The sequence below is a fragment of the Equus przewalskii genome, chromosome X, assembly GCF_037783145.1.
Source record: "Equus przewalskii isolate Varuska chromosome X, EquPr2, whole genome shotgun sequence".
In the NCBI taxonomy this organism is placed as follows: Eukaryota; Metazoa; Chordata; class Mammalia; order Perissodactyla; family Equidae; genus Equus; species Equus przewalskii.
The window spans coordinates 36,044,059-36,064,004 of NC_091863.1; the positions used below are offsets into that span (position 1 = coordinate 36,044,059).

The 19,946-nt window shown below is 38.4% G+C and overlaps 1 protein-coding gene across 3 annotated transcripts in view; it reads right to left on the reverse strand.

Moving 5' to 3' along the window:
- Nucleotides 1–19,946, reverse strand: part of MAOB (monoamine oxidase B) — a 111,860-nt gene that overhangs the window by 84,428 nt on the left and 7,486 nt on the right. Inside the window, exon 1 of one of the 3 annotated variants that reach the window (XM_070606379.1) lies at nt 4,284–4,344. The exons of the other annotated variants lie outside the window; for them this stretch is intronic. The gene's annotated coding sequence lies outside the window, so the exon portion shown is untranslated. Of the gene's footprint in view, nt 1–4,283; nt 4,345–19,946 lie in introns of those variants that run through there. 3 annotated transcript variants of the gene reach the window in all.

Sequence of the window (19,946 nt, forward strand, 5' to 3'; positions counted from 1 at the left end):
CAATACCAAATGTGGAAAAAATTATTATTCCTAAAGATCTTTAGTGCAATGTCATTTATAATAACAACACACACATAATACATAATGTCCAATAATCTGGTATTAATTAAGTAAGCTATGATACACCTATTTGTTATTAATTAGATTATGTTCGTAATGACTGTAGTAATGTGGGAAATGCTTATGTTTTAATATCAGGTGAAAAGATATAAAATTGTGTCTATAAGATGACTATAAATATAAATGTATGCTGTGCACACGCACACAGACACACACACACACACATAGAAAACAAACAAATGCATGAAAAAAGGCTAGAAGATAATACACTCAAATGTTAAGAGTTGTCATCTTTGGATGGTAGGACTTAAAAATGAACGTATAAAAATATTTCATCCAGAATTAGGAAAACAAAAGAAACTTATTTAGTCATGTGAGACTATGTGACACCATGTGAGTAGTTTCATTTACTAGACTATTTTCAGCATTTGCTGTATAAATGACTGACTTTTTGTTATAAATTTATACGTTTCAGAGACCTAAAATTAAGCACTTAGTCACATAATTGCAAAACTTCTCTACAAATCACAGTCTATCTTCCTTTATATTGCCAGTAACCCTCCCTATTTCAAAAAAAATTGTATGCATGTAAATTGATAGAAGTGCTTTCTCAAAGGTCAACTGTATATCAAATAAAATAAAAATAAACTCCACTACTTGATATCTCATGAAATTTACTTCAATTACATCCTAATGATCAGATTGGGGAAAGGAGAGAAGGATGTACATTATTTTTTCAAGGCTTGGGAGCTGTTTCCCTTAATTGCTTTTTCTTTGAACATCACCAATACATCTTTATTAGACTATCCTGTAAATTTTGGAACTTAATAAGTGTTTACATTGTGCTTTCTAAACTGATGAATACAATGTAATCATTGTTCACCAATTAAGGGACTAAGTTTGGCATTATGATCTGTAACTACAGGCTCATGGGCCAACTAAAATGCCCCAACATTCATAGGAAAACTGTGACTAAGGAAAATACTTATTCCATGTTAAATATAATACCTAAATATACACGTAAATATATTCATGTAAACATATACATTTTATATATAAGCATATACTTAAAATACACATGTAAGTATTTTCTTTGGTCAGGGTTTTCACGTGAATGTTGGGGCATTTTGCCCAAAGGATCTCTTCCAGCCCCAACCATCTGGAAAAAGCCTATGGGAGAAGCAGACAGTTCAGCTGGTCAGGCACCCCCTACCCACGTGCCTTTACTATAGTTCAAGGCCTCTCCCATCTCCTTCCAGTCTTCTTGACTAATACTGTCAACTTCTCCTCTTTCCAGAAGGTAACACAAAATAACAGCTTTCTAGGTGCACACACACCATGTGGTACCCAGAAAATCACTGAAGATCACATTTTAAAATCTTAACAAGATGATTCTCAAAAGGTTAAGCACAGAGTTACCAAATGACCCAGGAATACCACTCCCAGGTATTGCTCAAGAGAAATGAAAATATGTGTATACACAAACACTTGTACATGAATGTTCGCAGTAGCACTATTCACAATAGTCAAAAAGTAGAAACAACCCAAATGTCCATCAACTAATGAACAGATAAACAAAATGTGGTATATCCATACAATAGAATAGTATTCTGCCACAAATATGAATGGAGTACTGACACATGCTACAACATGGATGAACCTTGGAAACATTATGCTGAGTGAAAGAAGCCAGATACAAAAGGTCATATATGGTATGATTCCATTTATATGAAATGTCCAGAACAGGCAAATATCCAGAGACAGAAAGCAGATTAGTGGTTGCCAGGGGCTGGGGGTGGTGGGGTTGGAAATGGAGAATGACTGCTAATGAGTACAAGGTTTCCTTTTGGGAGGACGAAAATGTGCAAAAGTTAGATTGGGTTTCTGGTTACACAATCCTATGAATACTTTAAAAACCATTAAATTGTACACTTTATTTTATGTTTTTTTAAAGAGTGGCACCTGAGCTAACATCTGTTGCCAATCGTCTCCTTTCTCCTTTCTCCTCCTTCTTTCTTCTTCTTCTGTCTTCTTCTTCCTTCTTCTTCTTCTTCTTCCTCCTCCACCCCCCTCCACCTCGTCCTCTTTCTTCTTCTCTCCAAAGCCCCCCAGGATATAGTTGTATATTCTTGTTGTAGGTCCTTCTGGCTCTGCTATGTGGGACACCGCCTCAGCATGGCCTGATGAGCGGTGCTAGATCTGCACCCAGGATCTGAACCAGTGAAACCCTGGGCTGCCAAAGCGGAGTGCATGAACTTAACCACTTGGCCACAGGGCTGACCCCCCCTAAATTGTACACTTTAAATGAGTGAATTGTATGGTATGTGAATTATATATATCAATAAAGCTGCTATTAAAAAATCTTAAGAAGATGACATTTTAGAATTCAATAAGGTTTATCATTATTATCGCTACTTTTTAAAGTTATTTTAAGTTTTTAATGAAAGATGTTGTAGCAGGTGTTGTCCATGCCCCACCCATATGCCCTCCTCCAGAGTCAGCCAAGTGTTGGTGAGTAGGGAACCCTCCTTGTCCTCTGGGGTTCAGTTTGCATGATGGCCCTACTCAAAGGGACAGAAAAGCAGATGACATGGAAGGACTGCCAAAGAAACCACGGAAAGCCTAAAATCAGGAGACTTTGTAGGGACTCGCACATAACAAATTTTTGCTGAAATTTTGGTGAGAATTGTCAGGTTTTTTCTGAGAACAATGAGCTATGTGCATTAGCAAAAAACCACCAACTAACAATGAAAAACCTTAAGAACATAACAATGTGTGACCGTCTCATTTTAGGTATTACATTTTCCAATGTATGCCATCCTCCTAGTTTATATTTTAAAGTCTTCCTTGATTTGAAACCCTTGGGACAAAATGCATTTCAGAACATCAAGTTTTTCAGATTTTAGAGAGATGAAAGTGCATTGCATATGTTATGTAACAGTCCTAGTGACAGCTGGCCCAACCACCCTGAAATCACCTGCCTTATTATGTCTGCAATAAAACAAATGACCACGAGCAAACCAGACTCATCAGTTCTGGTCAGGTTTTGCTGAAAGTTCCAGGAAATAGTTTCAATTTACAGAGCTCTGGGCATTTGGGAAATGCAGATAAGGGCCTGCAGCCTGTAGTATGGCTGATTAGAGCCATAGCTGCCATCAGATAAGTGCTGAGGGCACAGATGTTGAAAATGGGACAAGAAGACTCAGGGAAAATGAGGACACTCCCTTCATTAAAAATATAATTTTCCAGCCAACTGGGTAGTTTAATAGTTATTAACCCATCATAATAATTACATTAAAGTAACTCAGAAAAGAGGCACAACACAGAAGGGCCCAAATGCAATTTCAAACCCAAAGTTCTAACTTTTGTTCTCAAAGAAAGATTCAATAAGCCAATCAATGTTGACTGTGAACCTGCTAGGTGCGGGCACTGTCTTAGGTGGTAAAGACAGACAGAATGCCTGCCCTCTTGGAGCTTACAGTGGGGAGGGCAGAAAAGGTGTACAACCAGGTGCCCCAGAAAGATGGACCTGGGGGATGCAGTATAGTCTGCACGAGGCCGTCAGATAAGGAGACCTCAAAAAATTGAGTTTTAAAATAAATTCTGAAAGATGATCAAGAGTTAGCAAAGTGGTAGGTGGGAGGGAGGAGAGCCAGGAAGAGATTGCACGTGGAGAAGAGCCAGTACCAAGGCCAGAGACTGAGGAAGATTATTCGAAGACTTGACAGTGGGCCAGTGTAGCTGCAGAGTGAATGGAAGAGAGTGGTAGGAGATGAGGCATCCAAGGTCAGCAGGGGTCAGGTCTGCAGTGTGTCTGGGTCACAATCATCATTTTGGACTTAATCCCGGAGTTAATGGGAGGCTACTGAAGGATTTTAAGCAGAGGGGTAACCTCATGACATTTATATTTTAGAAAGATTGCCCTACCAGGAGAAAAGTCTGGAAGGACATATGCCAGGCTGTTAACATGGGTCACCTCAGGAGGGCTGGGATGGGGTGAAGGCTGACAGATAATTAGCTTCGTCTTTGAACAACTTTGTTTGCTTCACTTCTGACAATAAATATATTTTGTAGATTGAAAATATCAAATTTGAATTTTTCCCATGAAAAACAATTATTCTTCCTTTAGTGTAAGAAGGGACTGGACGGATGAACCTTGAAGACATTATGCTAAGTGAAATAAGTCAGACACAAAAGGACAAACATTGTATGATTCCACTCACATGAAGTTCCCAGAGTAGTCAAATTCCTTGAGGCAGAAAGTAGAACGTACTTTGCCAGGGGCTGAGAAGAGCAAGGAATGGAGACTTAGTGTTTGATGGGTACAGAGTTTCCATTTAGCATGATGACAAAATTCTGGAGATGGATGGTGGCGATGGTTGCACAACAGTGTCGATGCACTTAATGCTGCTGAATTGTACACTTAAAAATGGTTCAAATGGTACAATTTATGTTATACATGTTGTATCACAATAAAAAAACAAAAAAAAAATGAATAGACTGGCGAAGGGCTGGACCAAATGACGGGATGTAAATGAGAAGACTCTGGGAACTACAGAGGTCCAGTGAAGAACCCAGATCAGGAGGGGCATGGAGACAGTGAAGTGGACAGGTCTGTGCTATATTTTGAAACTAGAACTAACAGGGCTTCAGGAATAAAAGGAGAAAAGAAGAAAGCATCTAGTATCTAGTATCCAAAAGCAGATTCTGAAACAAGGAGTTGGGTGCCATTAGTTTATTTGGGAGGTGATCTCAAGAAGCCTGCTGGGCTCTGGGGAGATGAGACAAGGAAGGAAAGACAGACAATAAGAAGTGCAGCATCAAACAGGGTGCCACTGTGGGCAACTGGGGCTTGATTCCACTGGGGGCCTCTGGGAGACTGTGTGGAACTAAGAGGTGAGGAAGCTGGGTTATTTACCATGTCAGTCCCAGGCAGACGGCTGCTCCTGGGGGGCATTAACGCCACCTCACTGCTGGCCTGTCCTGGGTGGGAGCCAAGAGGGCTTCAGTGGCCAGAGAAAGCCATCAGGAAAAGACTTGAGCAGTCAGAAGCCACAGGTTCTCCCATGTGTGAGAATGGATGCCAACCGAGATGCTGGGACCCCTCCAATGTCTGTGAAAAACGTCAAGGGTCTTGGCTTGAAAACTGGTCTGAAGGTGATTCTGTTTCCCAAAACAGGAAACACTAGAGGTGAAGCGAGTAGGAGCAGGCAAAGGAGGCTGAAGGAACAGCCAGAGAGGTAGAAGGGAAGCTGAAAACTGTGGGATGGTGGGAACGACGAGAAGTGATGTTTTAAAATGCCCCATTAATACATAGCACAAGAAGCTGGAAAATCTTTTCTTAGATTGTGGGAACTATTCTGGAAAACAGTAATAGTTAAATAACAGTTTATAGGGTCCAAACACCCTTATACTGCACTGTACCACAAGGTTCAGATGCCAAAGAGGCAGAAACAATATTCAACTATACAAATAACAAAGTGAGATACACATAAGCTCTCAACCTGTGTTTCCACTCTTCATCTCTTTCTGATCTTCCACTTAATGTAAAATTATACAAATCAATATACCACACATACCACCTTATAGAAAGGATGTTGAGGAAAACAACCCGAATATTGCTTTTTTTTTTTACGTTCTTTTAAACTTTTCCCTTTAATTCTTCACTGCTTAATAATATTTTGAATAGTTGCCTTTCTTATGTGTACAAGAATTATATGCATCCAAGGTCCTTTAGAAGCATCAGGCAGATATTATTGGTACTATATTTTGCTTATGCATTTGGTCTGTTCTTCACACATAGCTGCAATTATTTTAGCAGCAAGATTGAATAAGTTCTCACTTTACAAATTACTCACAGACATCATTTTTCATTGTCATTGACGTCTTCGTCCACCGTATTTGAGAAATATTAAAAAATGATGCCAAGGATTTATATATAGAATGCATGATTTGAAGACTGGTATAAATTCTAAGTGCTAATACTTTTTTTGTAAAATCCTTTTTTCTAAGAAAAAGTATTCAAACATCTTAACACACACATATAAATGTGCACTGGAAACAAAACTAAAGTTTTTAATTTTAAAGATTGGTTTTATATATTCTCAAGCAATTTTTAAACTTACAAACTCCTTTCAAAGGAATTTGTCTATAGAGAAGGAAGCCAGATTTAAAAGATATCTGTTCACTGAAATATATCTTTAAAAACAACACAGTAGGAGAAAAATATGTTTTCTCATTTTCATCAGCTTCTCATAGCTTTCTGTTCATAAACTAAAACCCAGAAATAAAGCAAGCATAAGCCCCAAACGATTCTTCTTCTGCACACAAAATATTTTTGCCTTCCCTACCTTATAGTCATGTCAACCTTTGTGCTTTTCCCCATTTCTCAGACCTGTCCACTAGAAGCTCAATATTGTGGATTGGCAAACTGATTTATCTACAGAAAACTCACTTTCCCCTTGGACACATTCTCGATGAAATCAGAGAGAAAGGAACAAGGGGACAAAAGCAGACCACAGGCAGAGTATTCTGGATGTTTTGACTTTTATCAGCTTGGACCATGTGATTTCCTTTCAGACTCTGACTGCTCCTGCACGCAGCCCGACTTCTGATGACATAAAAGGCATGTATGATATTCTACTTGCCCCTCATAAGGCCAGAAATATCCCACCACCTATGAGTAAGACTGAAAAAGCTAGCAGAAGACACACCACCTGGAAACCAAAACCAAAGTTATCTTAGCATCCATTCTGACTTGGTCCAAAAGTGAACTCTTTAAAGGTACACAGAGGCTTCTCTCATTTAAAAAAGGCCATTTTTGTGCATGAGCCAACAAAACAGGCACAGGAAACATAATTTAAAGTCATTTCTTGTGTGTGTGTGTGTGCATGTGTTAAGCTGGAACTGTTTTCTGACGGTTCATGCCTAGCACCTAGCACATAGAAGGCACTCAATGTTTTCTAAATGAACGACTAGCAGCAGACAGATAAAGATAGATTGGCACATTGCTAGTCAAGATTTTGGGTAGATAGTAAATATAAGAGGCTGAATCACAGGATTAAAAAGTAGCCCACAGTTTCCTTTTACAGACATTTCCATAAGTAATGTGCTTTATCTTTTTCATCAGTACAATCAGAGAACAGAATCCTCAAAGTGTGAATGTCATAAGACTCAGAGTCCAGCTCTATAAGGTTTGGTTTGGTGGGCCTGGGAAGGACAGGATTTCTCTCTCTCTCTGTCTCTCTTTCTCTTTTGCCATGGAATGAGACACAGTGCTGTCCCCAATAGACAATACATAATGCTGAATTATATATAGTCCCTGCCTTTTTCTATGCTTTTCTAATCATCTTCAAGACAATGAGCTGGTAGGGAAAGTACCTTGCTATGGGTTCCCTCCCGATTCTGCTGTACATCAGTCACACAAGTCAGAAGTCGAGGGGTTATCCCTCCCAGTGACGTGCATGAAATTTAAACAGAGACCTCTACTTAAAATCTTCAGGACCCAAAGCACAGGATTCCCTTCTCAATCCTGTAGAAGGTCCTTCCAGAAAAAAAGGACATTTTTCTGGCTCTTAAATCATTTGTTGAATCACGCAGAGGATCATATCTCTGGATGTGCCAATTAAAAATTGTGCAACTCCTTTTGATGCCATCAATGGGCATTTACAACAAGCACAAACAAAAGCACCCCCCTCACAATCATGATCTTCTATCTTTCTAGTTCACTTGCTCAAATCCTTCTAATACAAATGCTCTTTAACCAAAGACTCTCAATCTATTAAGCTCCCCACTCGAACACTACCAACCAGCTCCCTCACAGTCTTACTTTCTCCCTTGCCCATTTTGGATTCTATTGTCAATTTTCACAATCACTTTCACTATAATCAATTCCCTGTGAGAAATCCTACAGGAAGCTGCCTATAATAGTAGTAGGATTAGGGGAAGAATAGAGGTGCACACCAACAGTGCTATTTTGCCAAGAACCCAGCATCTGACTGGATCCAAAATGGTACCCTGGGATAGATGGATGGCCCCTGACCTCCTATATCCAATCTTCACAGATTAGGGTTGTCTGTTTCATAATTTATCCCTTGGTTGCACTGCCACAAATTTCTCCAATAAAGAATGAAATTCATATTTGTAGCGATTCCAGACCACAGGCTAAGAATCTCAGCTCTAAATTAGCCTGTAGAATAGCAAAGGAAGAACTGGATTCCCCAGAGCTTGTTTGGGCCAGTGTAGTTGTCAGTCTCCACCCTCCACCCCTCTTCCAGGTACTCTGAGGGCACCTAAGACAGGTAATCCAGAGCTGATGAAGCTCAGTATTCTCCCTGGACACTGCTGGCTTCTTGCATCCTGGAAAAGGCCAAGTCCTTTAATGGCCTCCACCTCCAACTGACTGAAGCTTCACCATTAGAACATCTTGAGATGTGCAGAACAAAAATGCTATCCAATTACTCTGTCTAGATTAGTGTTCATGGCGAACAGCCTCTGAGACAGACTGGCATGTAGATGCTTTATCAGGGTTCAACATGTGTAAAGAAGTAAGGGAAGCAATACTGGGTAGAGGAAGGAGTTGAACTGAGAATGCAGTCACAACAGAGGCCTCAGTCCATCCTACAGGGAGCTCCAGAGCTGAGATGGCCCTTCAGAGTTGTCCTGAATTTAGGCAAGAGGACCAGGCCTCTATCTCCTACGTCTGTTCCAGGATGCCCCCAGGGAAGGGGCATGCCCTTGGATGAGTCAGCTCCCCTCAGTCAAGGGCAATTTCCAGAGAAGGACTCAGCTGTGAACCAACAGCAGCCAACACTCTCAGCAAGTGGGGGAATAACTGTCCTGATGGAGGCTTGAGCAGCCCCCTAGAGCATCCACTACACTGCCATTTTAGGGCCAACAGTAAGAAGAGCAAAACTGAAATTTCAATGCCCTGTGTATATTAGAGCATAGATTTAAGTATCAACCACTTAAAGCTATATTTTAAGGAAGAATATTTGAACTGCTAATTCTTGTTCCAATAAATCCTATCACTAAATCTTCCTTCAGTTACTATGAGGCCCTGAGGTGAAGCTGCCATCCTCCTCTCCTCTGTGTCATCTGAACCAGATGAACTTATCTTTCTCAGCACCCAATACCCCTCAGAACATTCATCTCTATGTAGCTGTATGTGCTTCCCCCTGCTTGGTGTACCACTCAAAGTTGGAAACATGTATTACCCATCTGCATATCCCCACACCTAGCCCTATGCTTGGTAACTAGGGCACTTGATAAGGGTTTATTGAATGAATGAATCAACGAATGAGCAAACTTGTCTTCTTTTTCTCCCCTGCAGAAACAACACACTTGTTGTTGGAAAACACAATTGATGAAGCAAGGATAATTCATCTGAGCGCATGCATTTATGTGTGCTTACCATCAGTGTTTAACGAGGGCTGTTTGATTTTGACTAACTGGCATAGCATAAAAGGGCTATTTTGAAACAGTCAAGTGTATCTTACAGGACTCCTAAATAAACTAAAATCTATCCTGGGATTTGAATGCAAACTAGAGAGGAAATTAAAATGTAAAACATGAAACAGCTGTTTGATCAGCTGTTAGAATAGACTGTGGACAAAGGCTATAATCATGTCTTATCTAGATGCATAACAATAATTCATAGAAAATGGTTTGCTACAGGGCTATTTTCTTCCCTCTTCTGCACTGAAGCACAACAGAATTATCTAATTAATGATACCAAATTTCTAGAAGCACAGGATAAACGGTACTCAAAAATTTTAAAGTAGTATCAAAAATATATGTTCCTAGTAAAAATATCGGTAGGCATAGAGCATTAATTGCAAAAACCAGTTTGCCTGCATGTTGTAAAGAGCAAAATTTATCTGCCACAACAGAAATTTTACAAAACTGAAGATATTTGTAATTTTTAGTATCTACAACTTCATTAAATTACAACTAAGAACTGGTGAAGAACCAGTTTTCTCTGTATTGTGCCAGAGGAGGAAAAATATGTTGGTTTCCTATTAAGTAACAGAGAAGCCCATTATTAAAATTCCACCCTAAAGTAAACTGGTAAAACTTTCTTGGGGTGATAATTTTTCAATAATTATTAAATGCTTTCAAAGGATTCCCAACATTTATTCCTAGGAATTTCCCAAAGAAATAATCAGAATTATGCACAATGGTTTAGGTATAACGATATTCATGATGGCTGTGTTTAAAATGGCAGAAATTTGAAAATAATACAAATGTTCAGCAATAGAAAACTGGTTATATAAACTGAATACAATCAAACGAAATAATATAAAGTTATCAAGATCGTATGGAAGAACAGCATTTAAGATAATGAAATATTCATAATATGTTATTATTTATTTTAAAAGGGCTACCAATGAGTATGGTAAATACAATAGCTGGTTTCTAAAAGGAAAATATAAGTGGCAAAAGTAATAGTGGTTAGTTTTTTGTGGGGTTCAATAATGGATGATTTTCATTTTCTTTTTCTTCTTTTCTGTAATTTACAGATTTTCACAATAAATATGTATTATTTCCACAATTCACATTATTAAAACATGTTCCCACCACTCTAAAGAAATTCCTTAAACTGTAAATCACCAAGAGGGAATGTGATTTCTCCTTTCATTTATATCAGTGGCCTTTCTTCTTAAAATTTTTTGAGGGAATTTTGGTTATTTTAGTTATTAATTAATAATTATTAATTATTCACTTTATCCTAAGTTATCTGAAAAAGAGGCCCTGTTGGATAACAAAAGCTCTTCCAAATAGCTTGTTGCTTTATTATAGAAAACAGGAAAATAATCAAAAGTAATGGGATGTAATTAAATACATATAATTATAAAGACACAATTTAAGATAGAAACACAATTTGGATCACAGGATAAAAAGTAGCTCCATCTCCAAAATATGAGGTCAGGATTCCAAATTCAATATAAAAGAATCATTGGAAATGTTTGGGAGGTAAACCAAAACGGAGGATAATTTAGGCTAGAAGTAAAGCAAATAAAACTAAGGAGGACACCTTTACCAGTGCGCAATTCTGAAAGTGTTGATGATGATGATGATGATGATGAGGCCAGAGAGAAAAATGGTCTAGGTAAGAGATGACTAACATAAGACCAAGAGCTTAAACTTCCAACATGAAGTGGAAATTAACCAGGATATGACATTTAAGATGCCATTAAATGGAGACTATGGTAATATGACTAACATTTGAAAGGTCAGACCTACCAGAAGGTGCTTTTTGATTGTGCCCCCTTTCTCACATAACGACAGGTTTCAATGACAACTTTTATATAACAAATAGGATGAACTATTCACTTTGTGTTTAAAATTGCCCAAGATGTGTGTTTGTCATTTAGTAAGCTGGGTCACAGCCCTTGGGAAGAAAATCTCTTTGATTTTATTTAAAAAAAAAAGAAAAATTCAAATACAGTGCAGTCCTTCAATTCCAATTATAAAACTTCTGAGGGAAAATACTAATTATTTTTTTTGTGATACTTCATTTCTGAGTAGGCTCTCAGCAAAACAGAAGAAAGGAAACTGTGCTTTTGAAGACCTCCTTCCCATTCTCACCTCCCCTCTCTTCCTTTCTCTTGCAACCTGCCTGGGATAATGCAATTCATTATAATTAGCTGATCACCTCTCAACCTGTTCCTAAATTTCTACCCAACTCTTGGCTTCCCTGGCTCTAGGGCTGCCCTCTTCACCTATCAGCACACAATTTCCCACCTTATCTTTACAGCATAGATTCAATGGCTCCCTATTTCCAAACACTGAAAAACCTAACTACTCATTTTGCTTTTCATTGTCCCATTGTTTGATCCTGCCCTCTTTCTACTAATTTTATTACCCATATCTCCTCATCCTCTTATTCTAGCTTTGCTGTGCTTTTTACTTTCCAGTAAATAGAAATATCAACTTTTAACTGGAGCCTAAGGCCCTGTGATTTATATTATTCTGCTCATCTTTAAAGCCTCTCTCTTCTTCTCTACCCATCCAAACCTTGACTGTTCTTCAGGACCTGTTCCAATTCCACTCCATTAATGAGACCTTCTCCAAACCCCTCAGGTCTTCAGTGACTTCTTCTATCTAATTTAGCCCTTGGGTCCCACAGCACAGAAGTCAATTATATATTTTTAAGCATTCCTTATTGCTTGTATGTGCTGCTCTTGTGTCTCCAGCTGCATTTTAAGTTTCCTGAGGGTAAGAAATTGGTCTTACTCTTTTTTTGTACCTCTGTTCAATAAATAAACATCTGCTGACTTTAGAACATTACTTACTGGGACTTGGTTTTCTATAGTACCTTTGTTACTGAGTTAACTGACAAGGCTGAGGATGGATCCAATTTTGTGATCATGGAAGTAGGAAAAATGCATTTGAAGTATTAGTGATGTTTACCTTCCACTCGGCACCATTTGGTCAAGTTCTTGTTGCAATTGTACTTCCTCCTAAAGCTGAAAGTTCATCCCCCAGGGCAGTAATTTTATTCAAAAGAAGTGGCTGTGAGTGACATCAGTATCATTGCAGAGTGAGCTGTTCCCTTAGTCTCTCCCCACTAAGTTACAACCAAATGGACATTCATTAATCAACAGAGGATTCCTTATAAAGCACATTAGGATATCTGAGAGATCCACACAACCATACATCTGAAGGTGGGGGTACTGGATCCCTAGGAAGCAGTGGAAGGAGGTGAGCAGATCCCCTCCACCTCCCCAGTGGCACTGATCTAGGTCAGGGGCCTCATGCAGCAGCCAGCATGCAACTGTAAGAGGAGGTGCAGGAGCAGGCAGGCCTGTATGTGAATGCTTTTGCTTTTGGAGTTGCAATCTGGCCCACAGGAACAATCCACACTGAACTGCAAGGTTCAGCCACTGTGTGGGCACCCCCACCAGGTGAAGCAGCCCAGGTGAACCACCCATGAGCTCAGAGCAGGCCCACCCGTGTGCAAAAGAAAGCACCCCTCCCCCACACCTAGCTCACCAGCTTGGCTGGTCCCTGGCCAAGGCAGCAGATCCACACCAGAGCACCAGTACTTGTGTGTGACCTGCAAAGTGGCTGCAGCCAGCAGGCAAATGCAGATAAGCCCTATGGGCACAACTTCCAGCAGACATGGCAGGTGCAGAAAACACAGCTCCTGCCCCCCCCAATGGTGACAGGTGGAATTTGCGACCTGATACTACCACTATGCACTGGCAAAGGATCACTTCATCAAAGATTATAAAGAACTACATTAACACTGCAGAGCAGAAGCAAAATGACAAGTCTCCAGAAACCAATCCTGAAGTCACAGAAATTTACAACCTAAGTGACAGAAAATTCAAAATAGTTTTCATAAAGAAACTCAATGAGTTACAAGAAAACTCAGAAAGACAGTTCAATGAACTTAGGAATAAAATTAATGAGCAGAAGGAATTCTTCACAAATGACATTGAAACTCTAAAAAGAACCAAACAGAAATTCCGGAGAAGAAGAACACAACGAATGAGATTTTTCAAAAACCTAAAACCCTTAAAAAACATAGCTGACATGATGGAGGACAGGATTAGTAATTTAGAGGTCAGAAAAATAAAAATGCCTTAGGTAGAGGAAGAGAGACAACTAAGAAGAAATTCACTGAGAAATATCCAACTCAATTAAGAAATGCAACATAAGGATTTTAGGTATTCCAGAGGGAGAAGAGAGGGAAAAAGGAGCAGAGAGCTTCTTGAAAGAAATAATAGCTGAGAACTTCCAAACCTGGGAAAGAAACAGGACTTACAATGAAACCAAGAGAACTCCTACTTACATCAATGAAAAGACTTCCTCCAAGGCATATAATAGTAAAACTGGTAGAAGTCAATGACAAAGAAAAAATATTAAGGGCAACAATGTAGAAGAGAATAATCTAATTTTTTCTTTTCTTTTTTTTTTTTTTTGAGGAAGATTAGCCCTAAGCTAACATCTGCTGCCAATCCTCCTCCTTTTTGCTGAGGAATACTGGCCCTGAGCTAATATCCATTCCCATCTTCCTCTATTTTATACGTGGAAAGCCTACCACAGCATGGCTTGACAAGTAGTGCATACGTCCACACCCAGGATCCAAATCTGTGAACCCCAGGCTGCCAAAGTAGAACATGCAAACTTAACCACTGTGCCACCAGGCTGGCCCCGAGAGAATAATCTACAAAAGAACCTCTATCAGGCTTTCAGTGGGCATCTCAGAAGAAACCTTATAGGCTAGGAGAGTTTGGAATTATATATTCAAAATACTGAAAGACAAATCTTCCAGCCAAGAATACTCTATCTGGCAAAGCTATCCTTCAGATACAATAGAGAAATAAAAACTTTCCCAGATAAACAAAAGTTGAGGGAGTTCATCACCACTTAGACCTCTCTTACAAGAAATGATCAAGGATGCCCTCATACCTGAAACAAAAAGGGAAAGGTTTACAAAGCCTAGAGCAAGGAGATAAACAGATAGACAAATTCAGAAAATTTCAGCTTTCTATAAGAACAGGTTAGCAAATACTTCATTACAACATAAAAGATAAAGGGAAAGAAAGCACTGAAAATAACTATAAACCCCTCATTTTAATCACAAACTCACAATGCAAAACAGAATAATTAGTGACAACAATAATTTAGACAGGGAAGAGGAAAGGGATGGAACTTGCCTAGGCTATTGGAGAAAAGAGGCTATCAGAAAATGAACTAGCTCATCTATGAGAACTTTTATATAAACCTCATGGTAACCACTAAACAAAAAAATCAGAACAGAGACACAAATTATAAAGAGAAAATTGAGAAAACCATCACAGAAAACCACCAGACTGAAACGGCAGTCAGAAATACAAGAGAAGAGAAACAAAGGAAATATAGAACAACCAGGAAACATGAGATAAAATGGCAGCATTAAGCCCTGATATATCAATAATCAATCTAAATGAAAATGGATTGAATTCTCCAATCAAAAGACACAGAGTGGCTGGATGGATTAAAAAGCAAGACCCAACAATATGCTGTCTCCAGGGAACACATTTCAGCTCTAAAGACAAACACAGGCTCAGAGTTAAGGGATGGAAGATGATATTCCAAGGTAATGGAATGCAAAAGAAAGCAGGTGTTGCCATACTTATATCAGACAAAGCAGACTTCAAGATCAAAAAGGCAGTGAGAGACAAAGAGGGATACTATATAATGATAAAAGGGACATTCCACCAAGAGGACATAATACTTATGAATATATATGCACCTAACACAGGAGCACTAAAGTATATAAAGCAACTATTAACAGCCCTAAAGGGAGAAACTAACAGCAACACAATAATAATAGGAGGGGATTTCAACACCCCACTTACATCAATGGATAGATCATCCAGACAGAAAGTCAACAAGGAAATAGTGGACTTAAATGAAAAACTAGACCAGATGGACATAAAACATGTATATAAAACATTCAAGCCAAAAACAGCAGAATACACATCCTTCTCAAGTGCACATGGAACATTCTCAAAGAGAGACCACATGCTGGGAAACAAGGCAAGCCTCAATAAATTTAAGAAGCATATCAAGCACCTTTTTCAACCACAATTCTCTGAAAATAGAACTCAACTACAAGAAAAAAGCCAGGAAAGTCACAAACATGTGGAGATTAAACAACATACAATTCAACAACTGTTGGATCAATAAAGAAATCAAAGGAGAAATCATAAAATACCTGGAGACAAATGAAAATGAAAATACATCATACCAACTCTTATGGGATGCAGCAAAAGTGGTTCTAAGAGGGAAATTGATAGCAATACAGGCCCACCTCAACAAACATGAAATCTCAAATAAGGAATCTGAAACTACACCTAACAGAATGAAAAAAAGAAGAACAAACAAAGCTGAAAATCAGCAGAAGGAAAATAACAAAAATTAGAGCAGAATTAAGTGAAATAGGGACCAAAAACACAGTAGAAATGATCAATGAACTGAGAGCTGGCTCTTTCAGAAGATAAACAAAATTGACAAACCTTTAGCCAGACTCACTAAGAAAAGAAAGAGAGAAGACTCAAATAGAATTAGAAATGAAAGAGGAGAAACTATAACAGACACCAGAGAAATACAAAGGATTATAAGAGAATACTATGAAAAACAATATGCCAACAAATTGGATAACCTAGAAGAAAGGGGTAAATTCTTAGATACATACAACCTCCCAAAACTGAATCAAGAAGAAACAGAGCATCTGAATAGACAAATCACAAGTAAAGAGATTGAAACAGTAATCAAAAACCTCCCAAACACAAAAGTCCAGGACCAGATGGCTTCTCTGGAGAATTCTACCAAACATTAAAAGAAGATTTAATACCTATCCTTCTCAAACTGTTCCCAAAAATTGAAGAAGACGCAACACTTCTTAACACATTTTACAAGGCCAACATCACCTTGATCCCAAAACCAGACAAAGACGACATTAAAAAGGAAAATTACATGCCAATATCACTGATGAACATAGATGCAAAAATTCGCAGCAAAATATTGGCAAATCAAATACAGCAACACATTAAAAGGATCATACACCATGATCAAGTGTGATTTACATCAGGGATGCAGGGATGGTTCAACATCCACAAATCAATCAATGTGATACACCACAATAACAAAATGAGGAATAAAAATCACATGATCATCTCGATAGATACAGATAAAGGATTTGACAAGATCTAACATGCATTTATGATAAAAACTCTTATTAAATGGGTATAGAAGGAAAGTACCTCAACATAATAAAGGACATATATGACAAGCCAACATCATACTTAATGGTGAAAAACTGAAAGCCATTCCTCTGAGAACAGGAACAAGACAAGAGTGCTCACTCTCACCACTCCTATTCAACATAGTACTGGAAGTTTTGGCCACAGCAATTAGGCAAGAAAAAGAAATAAAAGGTATCCAAACTGGAAAGGAAGAAGTAAAACTCTCACTGTTTGTGGATGACATGATCCTATAGACAGAAAACTCTAAAGAACCCACCAGAAAACTACTAGAAATAATCAACAATTACAGCAAAGTTGTAGGGTACAAAATCAACTTATAAAAATCAGTTACATTTCTACACACTAATAATGAACTAGCAGAAAGAGAACGCAAGAATACAATCCCATTTACAATCACAACAAAAAGAATAAAATATCTAGGAACAAACTTAACCAAGGAGGTGAAAGACCTATACAATGAAAACTATAAGACATAATTGAAAGAAATCAAAGATGACATAAAGAAATGCAAAGATATTCCATGCATATGGATTGGAAGAATAAACATAGTTAAAATGCCCATATTACCTAAAGCAATCTACAGATTCAATGCAATCCCAATCAGAATCCCAATGACATTCTTCACAGAAATAGAACAAAGAATCCTAAAATTTATATGGAACAATAAAAGGCCCGAATAACTAAAGCAATCCTGAGAAAAAAGAACAAAGCCGAAGACAATCCTTGTCTTCAAAACATAATACAAAGCTATAGTAATCAAAACAGCATGATACTGGCACAAAAACAGACACACAGATCAGTGAATCAGAACTGAAAGCCAAGAAATACCACACATCTATGGACAGCTAATCTTTGACCAAGAAGCCAAGAACATATAATGGACAAAGGACTGTCTCTTCAATAAATGGTGTTGGAAAAACTGGACAGCTACAGGCAAAAGTATGAAAGTAGACCATTATCTTACACCATACACAAAAATTAACTCAAAATGGATTCAAGACTTGAATGTAAGACCTGAAACCATAAAAATCCCAGAAGAAAATACAGGCAGTATACTCTTTGACGTCAGTCTTAGCAGCATCTTTTCAAAAACCATATCTACTCAGACATGAGAAACAAAAGAAAAAATAAACAAATGGGACTACATCAGACTAAACAGCTTTTGCAAGGCATGGAAACCATGAGCAAAACGAAAAGACAACCCACCAACTAGAAGAAAATATTTGCAAACCATAGATCCAACAAGGGGTTAATTTCCAAAATATATAAAGAACTCATACAACTCAACAACAAAAAAAAAACAAACAACTCGATCAAAAAATGAGCAGAGGATATGAACAGACATTTTTCCAAAGATGATATACAGATGGCCAACAGGCACATGAAAAGATGTTTAACATCACTAATTATTAGGGAAACGCAAATCAAAACCACAATGAGATATCACCTTACACCTGTTAGAATGGCTGTAATTACCAAGACAAAAACATCAAATGTTGGAGAGGATGTGGAGAAAAGGAAACCCTCACACACTGCTGGTGGGAATGCAAACTGGTGCAGCCACTGTGGAAAACAGTATGGAGACTCCTCAAAAAACTAAAAGTAGAAATACCATACGATCCAGCCATCCCACTACTAGGTATCTATCCAAAGAACTTGGAATCAACAATTCAAAGAGACTAATGCACCTCTATGTTCACTGCAGCATCATTCACAATAGCCAAGATGTGGAAGCAACCCAAGTGCCCATCAACTGATGACTGGATAAAGAAGATGTGGTGTATACATATATGTGATGGAATACTACTCAGCCATAAAAAAGACAAAATCATCCCATTTGCAACATGAATGGACTTTGAGGCTATTATGTTAAGCGAAATAAGCCAGACAGAGAAAAACAAACACTGCATGATTTCACTCATATGTGGAAGATAAACAAACACATGGATAAAGAGAAGAGTTTAGTCACTACTAGAGGGGAAGAGGATTGGGGGTGGGCAAAAGGTGTAAAGGGGCACATATATGTTGGTGACAATAAAAATTAGACTATTGGTGGTGAGCACAATGCAGTCTACAGAGAAACTGATAACTAATAATGTACACCTGAAATTACACAATGTTATAAACCATTATGACCTCAGTAAAATAACTGGAAAAAAATCTTTTTAATAAATAAGTAAAAATGAATAAATAAATAAATAAAAGAAGTGGCTGTGAGGTCTGGAGCCAGCCCATTGGCCTCTCTTGGTCTCTTTTCCTTGGACAGAAAACCAGGTGTTCTCACACTATTTAGGTAATACTCTAAAGACGCTTCCATCTTTACTCCTCGATGATTCTCTTAAAGCAAACAGTTTTTAGCTCAGAAGAAGTTTATGTGATTTGGATGTTCAAAGTTAGGTAAGAATTTTATACCATTATTAAGGGAAATGATGACTTTTATGCAGAGACATTACTAAAAAGGTAAGCCTAACAAACTTGGGGCCCTTGCATAATGGTAATGCTGCACATTTAACCTGAGCAAATCTACAAAGTATTCTGTTATGGGGTTAAAAACACTCATTCTGAACATGAGCTCTCAATTTGGTTCATTTTGGGGGCTTGAAGAGTATTCGATCTTGTACGTTTCCAGGATCCCCTCCTTTAAGGACTACCCATTGACTTGCAAAAACAGCAACATTAACATTTAGTGAGCATTCCAGGAGTTAGCCCCAGGCCCATCACTCCACGCTGTAATTGAAGATATGGAAGCTGAGGAAGCAGGTAACTAGCCCAAGCTACACAGTTAGAGACATGGGTAGGATTTCACCCCAAGCCCTAGGCCCCCAGAGTCCTTGCATTTAACTTCTGCGTTATCCCACTTCCTCCAGGGAGTGAAAGGTTAGCTCCATTCTTCCAATAGGTTTCTTCTTATGGAGCTTACCTTCACTGGGTCCAAAGCCTGAGAAGATCCACGATCCTTATCAAGGGATTCTATCAATTGAATTCAATTCCTGGTGGCTAGAGTAGGCTGGGTTCGTTGGTAAACACCAGAAATAGGGAGATAAATCATACAAAGTCCCTGATTTTGAGCAGTCTATGGTCAGGGGAGGGTCCACAGATGCTTAAACAGGTAATTTAAATTAA